Below are 12,703 nucleotides of genomic sequence, written 5' to 3' on the forward strand. Positions count from 1 at the left end.
AATCAATATGTACAGTCTGCAACCCTAACGTTACATTAGTATTTGAACATTTAAGTATTTGGACAAATATTTATTCAAATTGCCTTATTAGGAAAGGCAATGTATGAGACATAGCTTCCTGGGTACTAGAATGGCTTACTATGGCTCTGGCAAGAGGAGAATATGTGCAAGTATAACATAAACCTGATAAGCAGAAAATAAATAGCTTCCAGGCCATCTCCTATTGCTCATAGAAGGTTTGCCTGAGGTGTTATGTAAGAAACAGGTCCCAAGCAGGAGTAGACTCAGAAGGTGACAGTCAGTTTTGGAGAAAAGTGCTATGCTTTGGCCAAATCCAATCCACATACCATCAGATCAAGGGCTTTAAAAGTGGATAGAATGGGATAAACATTTATCCCAAGAAGTGCATGAACACTTACATGACTTTCATACATAATTAAACTCTGATTTGATCGCTTTGTTAAAAAAAATAAAAAAATAAAAAATAAAAATACATTTCTGACACCTGGCACACCCACAGAAAGAAAACTGTGTCCCTATCTAAAGCAGTCAGCAGCCTTTTTTGACTCTTCACCTAACATCCATCACCTGATTTCACAGACAGGGAAGATTTTAAAAAGATCATAAAGTTCAGAGTTCAGCGTAACTTGTGTTTTTCTCTGGTAAGGCCTGAGAGGATTTTCCACATCTTGCTTCATTTTCCAGTCTCTCATGTGGGCAGTGCTCTCTTACACTGCATCTCATAGAATCATCGAGACTGGAAAAGACCTTCAATATAATCAAATACAAACATCAAATAACCTACCAAGTCTCATCACTAAAGCATGTCTCTTAGTGCCACATCCACACATCTCTTAAACCCCTCCAGGAATGCGGACTCTACCCCTTCCCTGGGCAGCCCTTTCCAATGCTTGGCCACCTTCTACATGAATAAATTCTTCCTGATGTCCAATCAAAACCTCCTCTGGTGCAACTTGAGACCATACCCCGGCACAACTTCAGATCTCCACACTGGGCCTGACTGAGACTTGAGCATGTACATGCTGAGCCTGCTAACTCCCTGCAAGAGTGGTCTACATCCTATGGCCAAATGCAGATCTCAGCTGGGAGGCAGCAGGCAATGGAGTAACCCAGTGTGGTAATCACTGGCCACAGCTGTCTCCTCTCCACAACTGATGCCTTACCTTGAGCTACAAACACCAGCCAAATGCAGGATGCCTGCCTCTCCCTGATAAGACTAGTGCTTGTCTAAACTCCTCTTTCTATTCTGCTGGTGGCTATTTGGCTGCTGGCATCAAGGGCTACTGAGACAAGCCAAGCAGTGAGCTCTCTCTCTGCCTGGTCTCTGCTGGCAGAAGGAAACCAGTATGTTGGGCTAAATAACCTCCAAAAAAGAGGGAGCTCAGGGAGTGATGGGACTCAGGCTGAGGAGTCCTGTGTCTAACCTAAGAGGTTTCCTAGGGCCCAGAGTGAAAGAGTGACTCAAGGTGCAAATCCCAGACACTTGCAGCCTAAATGATGTGTTGATCAAACATAATATTGCTGGATGCTTCACTTATTTTATATCTCAGGTCCTTGGTATTAGAGAATGATGGGAGGTTGTTGAACACAATGTGGATCACTGAAGGAAACTCTACTGACCAGGTGGTTCGCGACTCAGGTGAAATTACCCAAAGGATTCTTTCTGGTCTTAACATCAGGAAGGGTATTACTTTGCTAAAACTGAGGCTATTCTTAGACAAGATGGTAAGCCAGTTTTAAGATGCTTATTACAAGATCAAAAGCCCCATGGCCATATGACACAAAACACTAAAACAACTTCAGTCTGTCAGTTCAAATTTGTTCCAAATATTTTGAATTCTTAGTACAACTTCAATCTGTCTTGACAGATCAGTTTTTAGCTCGTCCTGCCCACTCTAATTTTGTGCTGAGTACACATCATCTGTTTATCCATAGTTGGGATAAAGTCTGGCATATATCCATACCCAGTTCTCTGGCTAATTCATCAGAAATATGCCCATGTCTCACTCAGATCAGATTGGTAGCATGGCATGTGTAGTGGGTTTACGTGGCAAGGTTTGGTAGCAGGGGGCCATAGGGGTGGTTTCTGTGAGAAAGATCTAGAAGCCGCCCCATGTTTGGGAAGGGCCCCGTTGTTTTCCAGATCTGAGCCAATAAGCGATGTTGTTTTGCGCCTCTGTGAGAGCATATTTAAGACAGGGAAAAAAAACGCTGCGCCACACAGCAGCCGGGAGAGTCAAGGGAGTGAGAAACAGCCTTGCAGGTGCCAAGGTCAGTGTAGAAGGAGGGGGAGAGGTGCTCCAGGCGCCGGAGCAGAAGTCCCCTGCGGCCTGTGGTGAGGACCATGGTGAAGCAGGATGTCCCCCTGCAGCCCATGGAGTACCACGGTGCAGCAGGTTTCCACGCTGCAGCCCGTGGAGGAGACCACGGTGGAGCAGGTGGCCCTGCACCGACGGAGGCTGCCGCCTGTGGAAGACCCCTGCCGGAGCAGATTCCGGGCCGGACCTGTAGCCCGTGGAGAGGAGACCACGCAGGAGCAGGTGATCTGGCAGGAGCTGCTGCCCGTAGGGGAGCCAGGTTGGAGCAGTTTTCTCCTGAGGGATGGACCCCGTGGTACGGACCCATATCTGGAGCAGTTCTGGAGGAGCTGCTGCCTGTGGGAAGCCCACGCCGGATCAGTTCATCAAGGACTGCATCCCGTGGGTGGGACCCCACAGCACAGGGGACGAGAGTGACCGAGAAGGAGCGGCAGAGAAGAAGTGCTATAGACTGACCATAACCCCCATTTCCCCGTTCCCCTGCGCCGCTCGGGGGGAGGAGGTGGAAGAGGGTGGATGGGGGGGAGGTGCTTTTGGTTTCTTTCCTTTGTTTCTCACTTCTCTAGCTTGTTAGTAATGAGCAATAAATCTTACTATCTGTCTTCTTATGCTGAGTCTGGTTTGCCCGTTACACTAATTATTGCGTGATTTTCTCGTCCTTATCTCAATCCTTGAGCCCCTTTCACATATTTTCTCCCCATTCCTCTTTGAGGAGGGGGAGTGAGAGAGCGGCTGTGGTGGAGCTCGGCTGCCCACTCGAGCAGAACCACGACAGCATGATCCAGGAGAAGAGAGATCTTATGCTGTTCAAGGTGAGCTTGCATGCACCCTGTTTTCAGAAACGGTATATGACAGGAAAAAAAAAATCAAGGAAGAAAACACAAAGTATGGAATTCTTAAGAAAGCTGATGAGGAAAAAATAATTATATTGGATTTAAAAGGAAAAAAGAAAAAAAAAAAGCAAAAAAAAAAAGCATGTGAAACAGAAGATATGAAAACCATGCAAAAACTGCATGTAATGCACATATGGTTACACATACTACTACAAGTAAAGCATTTGAGAATACAGATTAAACATAATTCAAGACTAGGCAGAAGGTCAATGAAATCTTCTGCAACTGATGAAGGAATTACTGGATGAAGTTCTGTGGTCTGTGCTATGAAGACCAGGCTAAGTAGACAGAGTTAACCTTTGTGCTTTAATGTTGGTTGACTTGTTGGTTGTAAGTAATTGAAAATCACTTTGGTAAAGTAGTCTGGATTTTGCATATTTTTACTATAGCTCTGAATGTAAGGCTGTACAACTGGAACCAAATGGGATGAATGTATCAGTAAATGGGATGACTCTATATGGCGGAGAAGAAGAAATATCGTTAAAATCTAATGAAAGACAATTTAAGAGATCAAGAACATGAAAAAAAAAAAAAAGCCACATGATCATATTAATAGCAACTGAAGAACTCTTGAGAGCAGGTTTAGACTTGACAGATTTCTAACTCCTTTCCTTCCTTTTCCAAATGTCCTCCACTTACAGGTGTGACTGCTCCATTTTTAGGTGACATGGGTCTGCAACGGGATGTAGATGTAGATGTCCATCACAGCTAAACTGTCATCTGGAATTCTTTGGTGCAATGGAGACCATATTCTGATGGACTCATGCTTTCCAAGCTACAGCAGAGCAAGGTATCTGAACAAATGCAGTTTCCTCTCCCTCAGACAACACTTGGTGCCTGCTCATCAAGAAGTGGACAGGGAACTTGGCTGATTCTAATGTGTAAATTCATCATAACACTTTTTTTTTTTTTTTCTTGAAATACTTTATTTTCAGTTACTTGATGTATTCTAAATATATATATATATATATATTCTGCTGCAACACTCTTGAATTATGTTACCTGTGAAGTCAGTGGGAAAATAATGATTTTATCAGCAACTTTCAAGAACAAGTCAGGTATGTAGTATCCATCTTGGAATGAACTTTGAACATTTAGAAACACGACTTCTTCTCAGGTATAAACATAGACCAGTTCTGGTGAAACATCTTTACAGTTGAGCTGCTTGCTTTTTTTCTAAAAGGTGCTAGGTATAACTATAAAAATTATTTTTTTTTTTGTAAAACTTCTAGAAGAAGGACAATCTTTGTTTGTTTGCTTGTTTGTTTGTTTTGTTTTTCATGAGCTGTAGGCTGACTTTGAATGTTTCTTTTCCAAAACAAAAATCAAAAGTTATAGAATTGCCTCTCCTAAAAAAATACATATTGCTTATGCTCATGAAAAGAACACATATGAAAGTCAAAGAGGTCTATAAAACATCCGGAACCTGACAGTGCATGCACATTTCCAAATTCATCTCTACATCTCGGGTACTTTTTTTGGCTGCTTGCTTACAAATGCCATATAAACATCAATATTACCTTTCCCCACTTTGAACAGAGGAGGGGGATACATTTTCTTGTGTTACCTACAAGTGATGTAAGCAAACATTATGGAGTCTGACTTCCCAAGCTCTGTCATTAGTAGCAAGAATTTTACATTCCATTTCATATTTTAATGACTGAATGCTTTCTTACACAAAACAAATAGAGAGAAGGAAAAGCAAGGTTTCCATCCCACCCTGTGCCAAAGCTCTTAAGCTGACTTTTGTGAAACCAAGTTTAGGCACACTGTACGCTTTTCTCTCAAGGCAACTAATTCGCTGAAAACAATTCAAGGATTTTTGCAAATGAAGGGGAGGTGTTACAGAGCAAAAGTGCAATGAAACACAGAGTTTAGCATTCACATAAATGACAACAGGATTCTCCTCTAATTCAAAAAAGAAGCAACAACAGCAACCTGTCAGTTGCACCTCCACTTCTTAAAAAAAAAAAAAAAAAAAAAAAAAGATAAATATCCTCAGTGCTCTACCCCTCAGCTTCATGTAGGCTACAAAGACAGAACTTGACACTGACTTAAGGACAGTGGAAGAAAATTTCTGCACCTGATAACCACAAGACATCAAAAGGATCTTCCTTCTCTGCATTTACCAAATAAAGTCAGTGTGAAATGAGCTTTAGAGAGCTTGTTAGCCTTTTAGTGATTAAAAACACAGTTAATTGTGATGGAACACTAACCACAATTACAGTAATCAACTCTAAAATGAGAATGAATGCTTAATATTAGATTCAATTTTGTTAATGAGAAATGGGTTTAGGAACTGTTACTTGATTAACTAACCAAGAGCTGTAAAGAAACAAGGAAAGCCTGAACACAATGCAGAGCTCAAATCCTTCTGAGAAATGATAAATATTATAATATCAGGTAGCACACAAAAAGCAGCTGTGCTCTGCAGTTGCCCACTACTAAATGCATTTGGAAAAAGAAACTACACCAGCAAGGGAAGGTATCAGAGGAGGAGGAGCAAGAGGAGGTTGTATCTTGGAGCATGGGCATAAAACCAACATGAACAAGTGGCAACAGGCTGTGGAGGGAGGAGAGAGAGCTCAAATGTAAGCATTATAGGACACTGCAAATGACCCCTCAACATCCCACTGTGCAGAGGCAAGGGTCCTGAAAGTTGCGAGGTGTTTTTTCCATCCACATCTTGGAACCTCAACACAGTAAGTACCTAGGAAGGGGCAGAAGATCCTTGCGCCCTGGGGAAATCCTGTGAGAAATGTGTTTATATGTACTGGGTTTACATAACAAGGTTTTGGTAGCAGAGGGGCATTCACTGGGGACCAGCTTTTTGCGCCAGGAACATGATTCCACAGAGCTGTCAACCATTTTTTTAGCTAGGGGTACAGTAGGAGCTGGGAGGGGACTGACCCAAGACAGCTGACCCGAACTGGCCAAAGGGTTATTCCATACCCTCCGACTTCATGCTAAACAATATATAGGTGTGGCTAGCTGGGATGGGGGGGAGAGAGAAGAGATCTCAGAAAAGCAAATTTAAATGTCATTAATGTCAAGAAAAGTCATTCTGATTCCTATATTCTTTACCTGTCGTGACTAGACAGACGAAAATCAATGACAGTAAATATGACTTTAAGGTCATTTTCTTTTTTCTTTTTTTATGTTTATTTATCTTATTTTAACAGGCTCTGCACTAATTTTCCTCACAGAATGACTAACAGAAATATGACCCTTACGCACCCTTTGTAGTTAATTCATTAGGTCAACTCTAACCACTAAGCCCCTTGTCAGGTTATTTCTCTTAGCAATAAGGAGCAATTGACCTTAAAACATTGAAGCCAGGTAGATGAGCCTATTCCACAAGGTCTCTTGGCTCCACCTTTGTTAAGTGAAATCTGCCAGGTGCGGATCATTTGACCTTTGCTATATAGGAAGCATGAGGAGTTATAGGAGGAATGGTTTCTTCAGGGGAGTTTGAGGCTCAGGTTACCTAGGGTGCTTTTCTATTGTCATGGTGGAATGGACTCAGTGTTCCCCAGCAGGCTGCTTTTTCTTCATGTTTTCTATCGTCTCTGTGAAATAGTTTTAGAGATTCTATGAGCTAGTTATGTTGGTGGTGCCTTCTCAGTACAGTAAAACCCTGGTGGTGCTACTTCAATGGGAAGTAGTTTGGCAGTGACTCAAGTTCAGCAGCTGGCAGGTAAGTGTTCTACAGTTGTTTCATGTTGGGGGGATTGAGTACTTCCTTCACTTTTTCTGTTTTCAGTGAAGTTACATGGATTCTAAGCTTCCTTCCCAGCCATAAATAATAATAATATAACATCAGAAGCTCAAGTGCGTGCAGGTAAGGCTGACATTAAAGAATTTTTTTAAGTATTAGTTTGATCAACAGTCTGTATGAAAAAGGTGCCTTATTGTGAGTTCAGACCTCACATTGTGGTAAGAAGAAAGATTTGGGTAGATACTGGTGGTGTTATCATTACTTTTGGGAAGTGTCAGTTGTGAGAATGTGCTGTTCATAAAAGAAATGCTGTTTCCACAATACACAAGTCAAAAGCCTTTCAACTACCAGAAGTTACAGTTTCAAGGAGATAACTTGAAAGAAACAAATTATTGTTGGCCATATATCCCTGACCCCTCCATAGATTGGCACACTGAAGAAGTGTGAAAGGGGTCATTGTTAATGGTTTCTGAGGTAGGGTCAAGGGAAGATATGTTTCCCACTTGTTCATTCTCCCTTGCTCTCCTCCAGGCGAGTTATGGTAGCTTTGCAAAGCTTCAACTATCCTTGGGATGTTCAGAGGAGCACGTTCCTCTCAGTATAACTCCAGAATGCGCTTCAGGTTTTCTTTAAGGTTAAACAAATCCTTAAGAGTGTCATCCAGAGATGTGTTGAGAGGCAGGATGGCTACGTGTGGCTGTGTCACAGTAGGAGAATCAGTCCTGGTTGCCAATCCCTGAGTTTCTTTTCTGTTACATGAACAGCCAGAGAGACTCTGTCTTTCTTCTCTGAGTTCAGTGCTGCCTAGTCTTATGTCTTCAGTACTCAGTAGCGTACCCCAGACTTATGTATTTTGAGAGGGATTGCACTCCCCTTACGGCATATAGGAATCCCATTTTTCTGTCTCAAGGGTGAATGGTGTAAGTACTTGGAAATCATTGCAGGTTGTCTGTGTTGTCAATTGCCACATAAATTAAGGCCATGCAAGTACCTTCTACTTTCCTCTTCCCTTTCATTTGTTGTCTGGCTACTACTGAATATTATGTATTTGGTGAAATGCCTTAAAACAATATTACTTTTTAATTAACAACTTTTTTTTCTCTCTAGGTCTGCCAGCAGCTGACCAAGTAGAAAGGTGTGCTTTTCTCTTCCATTCTTCTATAGAGTTAGAGGCAATGCCAATTGAATCCATGACTGAGGCTCTGCAATGATGCAAGTCTATCCTACTACTTCAAATTCAGTGATGCAACCTGAGTTTACGCTAATTAACTTCCAGGGATTGAACCAGTTTAAAGCTTTTGGATTATGACAATTCTTGGAAAACATTCCCACAGGTTTATTTTCTTCTTTTACATTTGTTTGCTATCTCCATCTCATTCAAAGCAGTCAGGACTGGTTTGCTTCTCTCTTCTCTGGAAAAGTTCTCTACTAGGAATCATTGTTAGAATCAGAATCCTGATCTAAAAGTATAATGAAAAGTGTTGCACTCCAAGTTGGGAACTGGAGAGGAAAATGTTCCTGTATACATAAGAATTGTACTCAAGCAGCTGATTACACCTCTTCTTACACCTTAACAGATGCTTACACCTTTTAAGGGAGAACTTTAAACCTGAGAAGCAACAGGCAGTTTTCTACGTTTCCCTTGGGGATAATGTACACTTCTGTATTTTGCTTCTATACAAACAGTTCAATCTTTTAAAGTCCCATTGTCAGTCATACAACCAGACAACCTTGCATGGCATTTCATGTTCCCCTCAAGACAGATCAAGCCCTGAATGCAAGATCAGACAAGTAAATAATGCCAACATGTAAAACTAATTTTACAAATTGTAAATTTGTAAATACATTACTTTGGGGCTTCTTTTTTTTTTTTTGGGGGGGGGGACAGTTTGTGAGGCTTAACTGTACTGCAGAATGTCTTCTGCTGTGAACTGAAATTATACCTCTATGCCACAATGTCCTTTTTCTTTTTTTTTTTTGGTGGTGCTGGGGGAGGAGGTGTAAAGTTCTTTGTGGACACCTGAAGGAGGTAAAGGAAAAGTTCCTTCTCTGTTGTTGTCTTTGTTTTCTTTTCCATACTGTCTTAAAATGAAGGTCCCATTTCCTGGCCTTTGGCAGATTGTAAGCATGCCAGAACACTTCACATTATGTAGATCATAGTTGTCTGAAATGTTATCATACCTACAGTCTGCTGCAGGCTGAAAAGTAGCCTATGCCTCAGGTACTGTTTTATGCCTTTGCTTTTGTTACTATGTCCTGGTAAGTCTTCCAAAGGGAAATGAAATGATCCTACCCGGAAGAAACACCGTCCAGAAGATACTTGAGTTTCTTCTGGACACCTTGAGTTGTTAGGGCCTGAGTTCTCACTGAATTCTCACCTAAAGAAAGAGGCTTTAATCTATCCTGTCTTGTTTACTCCCAAAGGAGCGTGAAAGAGATGCCTGTCCTTGTATCTGAAGAGGAGGTGAAGGAACAGCTAGTGCAAGGAACACGAAAATACATTGCGCCGGACTAATAGGTGGTAAGCTCTGAGCTGGGAGACTGCAACAGAATAACAGGATCATCTAGGTGGGAAGAGACCTCTAAGATCATCAAGTCCAACCTCTGACCTAACACTAACAAGTCCTCCACTAAACCATATTACTGAGCTCTGCATCTAAACGTCTTTTAAAGACCTCCAGGGATGGTGACTCAACCACTTCCCTGGGCAGCCTATTCCAATGCCTAACATCCCTTTCAGTAAAGAAGTTCTTCATAATATCCAAGCTAAACTTCCTGTGAAATGTGTTCATCTGATTTGTGTCCATATGGAACAATGCTAGGGCTGCATGATGTGATGAAATGTGACCTTCTGTCTTACATACCCTTGTAGTTATACAAGTCTAAGAAAAACAGAGTGGTTAATGTATATAGTTCTTGTATCTTTCAAAGGAATTGTCCAGCAATTTGTGTCAATAGGGAACAAGAGAACAAAGGGGTTTCAGAATAACTGCTAACTACTAAGACTATTGTATGGGACACTATGCAAGTCTCTGATATGTGGCCAAGAGATTAAGGAGAAGGGGAAAAAGCAGAAGGATGACTAAAAGACAAAGCTTGCGTGGGATGCTGCGCAGGTCTCTGACATCCAGCCAAGATGGACAAAGGAGAAGGACAAGGAAAAAGCCTCAGATGAAAACTATGAGCCTTCAGCACAAGAGATTCCCAGAAAGACCATCAGAGACTGATACGCATGTGCCAGCGGGAGGGTTTGGATTCCAGGAACTAATTATAATAACACTGCCTTTTCTAGAAGTAGTAATGAATATGTATTAGCCTAGGAGCATAAAAACTAGCCATCTGATGTTACTTGTGTGCGTCTTGGAGGAGCAGAGACTCCTGGCACACCCAGTGCTGTTTGCTTAACTCTATTCATTTGATAATTGTAAACTATAATTGAAATCCTATTTGGGACTCAGTCATTTATTAAACTCCTCTGGCACAACTTCAGCCCATTTTCCCTCATCCTATCACTAAGCACCTGGGAGAGTAGAACAACGCCCACCTCGCTACAGCCTCCTTTAAGGTACCTGTAGAGTGTGATAAGGTCGCCCCTGAGCCTTCTCTTCTCCAGGCTGAACAATCCCAGCTCCCTCAGCCACTTCTTGTAAGACTTGTTCTCCAGACCCCTCACCAGCTTCATTTCCCTTCTCTGGACTTGCTTGAGCACCTCCATGTCCTCCTTGTAGCGAGGGGCCCAAAGCTGAACACAGTACTCGAGGTGCGGCCTCACCAGAGCCCAGTAAAGGGGGACAATCACTTCCCTAGCCCTGCTGGCCACACTGTTTCTTATGCAAGCCAGGATGCCATTGGCCTTCTTGGCCACCTGAGCACACTGCTGGCTCATTTTCTGCCCACTATCAACCAATACTCCCAGGTCCTTTTCTGCCAGGCAGCTATAAAACCACTCAACTATCTTCAGACTTCCTGAGCTAGAGGAACACTTTGGCTGCAGCCTAAAAGCCACGTGTACAGAAGTTCCCCAAGCCAGCCAATCTTCTTGTCACGACCTGCCAGAAAACAGCTGCCCTGGTTTCACCTAGGATAGAGTTAATTTTCCTCCTAGGAGCTGGTAGGATGCTATGTTGTGGATTAGGATGAAAAGAGTGCTGATAACACTCTGATGTTTTAATTGTTGCAGACCACTATTTACACTAAGCCAAGGACTTTTCAGCTTCTCGCTCTGTCCTGCCAGCGGGCAGGCTGGGGGTGCAGCAGAAACTGGGAGGGGACAGACCCAAGACAGCTGACCTAAACTGGCCAAAGGGTTATTCCATACCCTCCAACATCATGCTAAATAGATAGGGGTGGCTAGCTGGGATGTGGGGCAGGGGGGTCTACTCGGGGAAAGGCTGGACATCATTCAGCGGGTGGTGAGCAATTGCATTGTGCATCACTTATTCCGTACGCATTAGTAGTAGCAGTACTATTATTGCTATTTTTATTATTTTTTTCCTGTCTTAATAAACTGTCTCTGTCTTGACCCACAGGCTTCATTTTTCTATTTCTCTCCCCCATCCCAGAAAGGGAGGGGGGAGGGTGAGCGAACGGCTATGTGGTGCTTAGCTGCTGGCCAGGCAATGTAGTCATGTAACCAAATTAAAGCCAAACTTTCTCATCACTAAGCATATCCCTTAGTGCCACGTCCACACATCTCTTAAACCCCTCCAGGAATGGGGACTCCACCCCTTCCCTGGGCAGCCCTTTCCAATGCTTGGCCATCTTCTACATGAATAAATTCTTCCTGATGTCCAATCAAAACCTCCTCTGGTGCAAATTGAGACCATACCCCGGCACAACTTCAGATCTCCACACTGGGCCTGACTGAGACTTGAGCATGTACATGCTGAGCCTGCTAACTCCCTGCAAGAGTGGTCTACATCCTATGGCCAAATGCAGATCTCAGCTGGGAGGCAGCAGGCAATGGAGTAACCCAGTGTGGTAATCACTGGCCACAGCTGTCTCCTCTCCACAACTGATGCCTTACCTTGAGCTACAAACACCAGCCAAATGCAGGATGCCTGCCTTTCCCTGATAAGACTAGTGCTTGTCTAAACTCCTCTTTCTATTCTGCTGGTGGCTATTTGGCTGTTGGCATCAAGGGCTACTGAGACGAGCCAAGCAGTGAGCTCTCTCTCTGCCTGGTCTCTGCTGGCAGAAGGAAACCAGTGTGTTGGGCTAAATAACCTCCAAAAAAGAGGGAGCTCAGGGAGTGATGGGACTCAGGTTGAGGAGTCCTGTGTCTAACCTAAGAGGTTTCCTAGGGCCCAGAGTGAAAGAGTGACTCAAGGTGCAAATCCCAGACACTTGCAGCCTAAATGATGTGTTGATCAAACATAGTATTGCTGGATGCTTCACTTATTTTATATCTCAGGTCCTTGCTATTAGAGAATGATGGGAGGTTGTTGAACACAATGTGGATCACTGAAGGAAACTCTACTGACCAGGTGGTTTGCGACTCAGGTGAAATTACCCAAAGGATTCTTTCTGGTCTTAACATCAGGAAGGGTATTACTTTGCTAAAACTGAAGTTATACTTAGACAAGATGGTAAGCCAGTTTTAAGATGCTTATTACAAGATCAAAAGCCCCATGGCCATATGACACAAAACACTAAAACAACTTCAGTCTGTCAGTTCAAATTTGTTCCAAATATTTTGAATTCTTAGTACAACTTCAATCTGTCTTGACAGATCAGTTTTTAGCTCGTCCTGC

The sequence above is a fragment of the Anas acuta genome, chromosome 2 (genome assembly GCF_963932015.1).
Source record: "Anas acuta chromosome 2, bAnaAcu1.1, whole genome shotgun sequence".
Classification (NCBI taxonomy): domain Eukaryota; kingdom Metazoa; phylum Chordata; class Aves; order Anseriformes; family Anatidae; genus Anas; species Anas acuta.